Genomic DNA, 3887 nt, shown 5'->3' on the forward strand with positions numbered 1-3887 from the left:
GTCTTCGGTTTGGCCTCCTTGGGGTCTGCACCCAGGGTGCCCAGCACAGGCTGAGCAACTAGCAGCCAGGCTAGTCAAAGACGGGCAGGGCGGGCCTGGAAGCTGGACAAGGAAGGAGGCCAGGACGGCCATGGGTCCTTGGCCCCGTCTCAGCTCCTCTGGCCCCATTCGTCACCCCGCCCTGGGTAAGGCCTTCGCGCAAGGGGTGTTGGAGGGCGGGGTCGCTGGCCACTTCAGCCGCCCGCATAGATGCTAGCTGCCGGCTTCCCTCCTTCCCGACCTCTGGGCCCTGGTTGGGGTGGGGGACTCTCCCAGGCTGCGGTACATCCGGTGGGGGCCTGGGGAGGGTGGCTTTTGGAAGAGACCACACCCAGTCCCTCATTCCATGGGGTGGAGGACAGTCCTTACAAGGGGACTGTGAGCCCAGCTCTCCCACGCAGCCCTTGTCCCTGGGCCAGACCCCTGGGGGGAAACTGAGGCTGCAAGGACGGCCCACCCAGCGCTCCCTCTCTGGAGGGGAAGTTGGCTGTTGTCCCTCCCAGCTGGACTCAGAGGCGCTAATGAGAGTTAAATGTAGGACGTGAGTCACCTCAGAGAGGAGGCTGGGATCACCCCCAGATGTGAGTCCTGAGTGGAATGGAGGTTTGTCCAGGCTGACTGCTCTGCTCTGCTCAACCTTCCCTCCCCTCCCGTGCTCACCCCCTACTTCTTGGCAGGGTGGGGGCAAGGATTCCTGATTCAACAGACCAGGCTCTGTCACCTGGAGCACCTTCTCCCAGATGCCTGGCTGCCTCAGGAGTAGGGCATTGTGGGATCACAGGGGACTCCAAATCCCTGGGGGGTGGGGGGGAAGGTTCCAGATTACCTCTAGGACTTGAGGGATGGCCAGCTCCTGGGATCTCTAGTGGCTCTGAGCCCCAGGGTATGGTCATGTGTCCTGGGATGGGATGGTGGGCGAAAGGCCCAGGCCACCCTGAAGATCCCCCACTCCCTACTCTGTCTGGCCTTGCTCAGGCCACCAGGCTCTGACCACACAGGGTGCTTGTCCCCTGACCTCCCTGAGCTCCCGCCAGCACAGGGACTTCAGTGTGCAGTCCTCAGGCAGGGCATGCAGTGTGAGAGTGTGTGCACGCATGGTGTGCAGACACATGTGTCTACTTGTGCTGCTATGTGTCGTTACGACTGAATGTGCAGTTGTGTACACGTGTCCGTGTGTGACTGGCTGTCTCTGAGTGGGTCTCAGCATTGCAGGGGGCTTGAGAGGGAATGTGTGTTTGTGCATATCTAAAGCTGCTTGTCCCTTCCACGTCTGTGTGAGTCTGTTTGTATAAGATTTGCTCCATCAACAGGGTCTCTGGCTCTGCTTTGAGCACCCTAGCCATCACCAGGAGCCACAGGGTTAGGAAAGTGAGTCTGGGTAGGGAGGAGCTTTGGGGAAGGATGAAGTGCCCACTGCTGTTGCCCAGTGGAATGGCCCTACTGGGTGGACAGCAACAGAGGGTGAGTGTGGGCTGCCACGGGAGAGAGAAGGGAAGGCCAGGGAGGGGCCCAGCTCAGCAGTCCGCTCCCCACTCCCTCCTCCCAGCCCAGTGCCTCCTGGCAAGAGCTTATTTGCATGGTATTTACATTTCATTTGCATCGCGTTCAATTAAAAACCTGACCAGCTCCCGCCTGCCTGGCGCTGCCCGCCCAGCCTGGTGAAAATGTTGGTTGGGCACTGTCGCCTTCTCACCCCCAACCCTTCAAGGATTGACCGATATGGGAGGGGTCCTCCCCTCAATGAGATCACGCAAGTCACCCAACCTAAAAGTGAGAAGCCTGGAAGTCCAAATGGAGAAAACGAAGTCCAGAAACTGCAGAGCTGAAGGTAGGCTCAGAATTAGAAGAGTCATAGTGTCAGTAGCTGCTCTTCTATGGAATAGTCTGTGCCGGGCGTGTGACATCTCATTGGAACCTCACAACCCCTTGAAGTCAAGGTCTTTTGCATTGTCCCCACTTTACAGATGAGGAAACCAGAGCTGGAGAGGGCAAGCAAGAGGTCGCTCAGAGCCAGAATTCGAGTATCTGCGAGTGTGACTTCCCAGGCCATGCTCCAAAACCTCCACCTGACTGCTCCAAGTTCAACACCTCCCCTTCCTTCAGGTGAATGGGGCTCACTGCCTTCCCTGCCTTGGGCTGCTGCAGCTCTCCTCCCTGCCTGGGGGCTGTTCTCTTGCTTGGCCAGCAGGTGGTGTGGTGGTTCAGACACTGGACTTGCTGGTGGTTGACTTCTCAAGTCCTGGACTTGGCAGCTTGCTGTCTCACTCCCCCACCCCCGCACCCCCCGTTGAGCATATGTGCCCTATGACAAAATTTTAAATAATAATAAGACTGACAGGGCCAGCAGGTGGCTTGGAGATGCGGATCCCACATGGCTGAATGTGTATATTGAGTCCTAGACCCAATGGCTTGGAAATGACGCTGGGCACTATGTGCCAAAAGTCCCAAAAGAGAATGAAGGGATTGAGGGGTGGTCATCCTCCCTGGGGGGTGATTTCTCACTTTCCCTCTCTGTTTCTCTCTTTAGGAAATACATATACCCTATATCAAAGCTTGAAAGAAAAAAAGACTGATAGCCATACCCATTCCTGGATATAGGATGGAAGACTTTCTCTTTCCTGTTTTGTGTGTGTGTGTGTGTGTGTATGTGTGTATGTGTGTGTATAGGAGAGGTTTTTGCTATAGGGCATGTGCACTTGCCAGAAATACAGAGAGGGACAGAGTGTACTCACTGAAGAGACTGAGAGGGAAAGTGAGAAATCACCCCTTGGGGGATGGCTGTGCCACAATGTCTGGGATTTGGGGAATGTATGCATTGCCAGTCATCAGGTCTGGGACTCAAACCACTGGAACCACAGTCAGCCACGTGGTCATCCAGCCCCTTAACTACCTCTCCACCCCTGGGTCTGTCTTTCCCATGTGAAGATTGTACTTCTTAAAAAAAAAAAAAATAGGATTGCCCTTGCCCTTCTTGGGACTAGCTGGTAGTGTGGGGATTAAGGTGCTGAATCTCCACATGGCCAACTGCAGTTTGAGTTCCAGACCCAGTAGCTTGAAAATCATAATAGTTAAATAAATAAATGTTAAAAAAAAAAAAAGATTGCCTGGGCCAGCAGGTGGCGTGGTGGTTAAGGTGCTGGACTCCCACATGGCTGACAGTGTGGTTTGAGTCCTAGACATGGCAGCTTGCTTTCCCACTTTCCCTCTCTCTCTCTGTTTCTCTCTGGTGAGCACACATGTGCTATAGCAAATTAGAAACATAGTAATAATGGGGGGCTGGCAGGGGGGGCTGGCAGGTGGCACAGTGGTTAACGTGCTGGACTCCCACATGACTGACCACAGTTCTAGTCCTGGACCTGGCAGCTTGCTCTCTCACTTTTCCTCTCTCTGTTTCTGGTCAGATAAAATAAATAAATAAAATCAAAACAAATAATAAAAAAGAATTTTAAAAATAAATAATAAGGGCCAGCAGGTGATATGGTGGTTAAGAGCACAGTTCGAGTCCCGGACATGGTAGCTTGCTTTCTCACTTTCTCTCTCTTGCTCTCTTACTCTGTCCCTCTCTGATCAAATTAAAAAATAACTAACAAGGGACCACTAGCTAGCGTAATGGCTACGTCGCTGGACTCCCATGTAGTCCAAAGCGGTTCGAGTCCCAGACCTGGTGGCTTAAACTCACGCCGGGCGCATGTGTGCATGCCCAAGATCCTGAGAGGAGAATGCAGGAGAAGGGATTGCCGTGTGGTCATTCACCCAGGGGGTGATTTCTCACTTTCTGTCTCTCTGTCTCTCTCAGTCTCTCTGGTGAGCCCACACACCCTGTAGCAAAGACTCTCTTTAGAAAACAA

Source organism: Tupaia chinensis, unplaced genomic scaffold, assembly GCF_000334495.1.
Source record: "Tupaia chinensis unplaced genomic scaffold, TupChi_1.0 Scaffold000484_1, whole genome shotgun sequence".
NCBI lineage: Eukaryota > Metazoa > Chordata > Mammalia > Scandentia > Tupaiidae > Tupaia > Tupaia belangeri.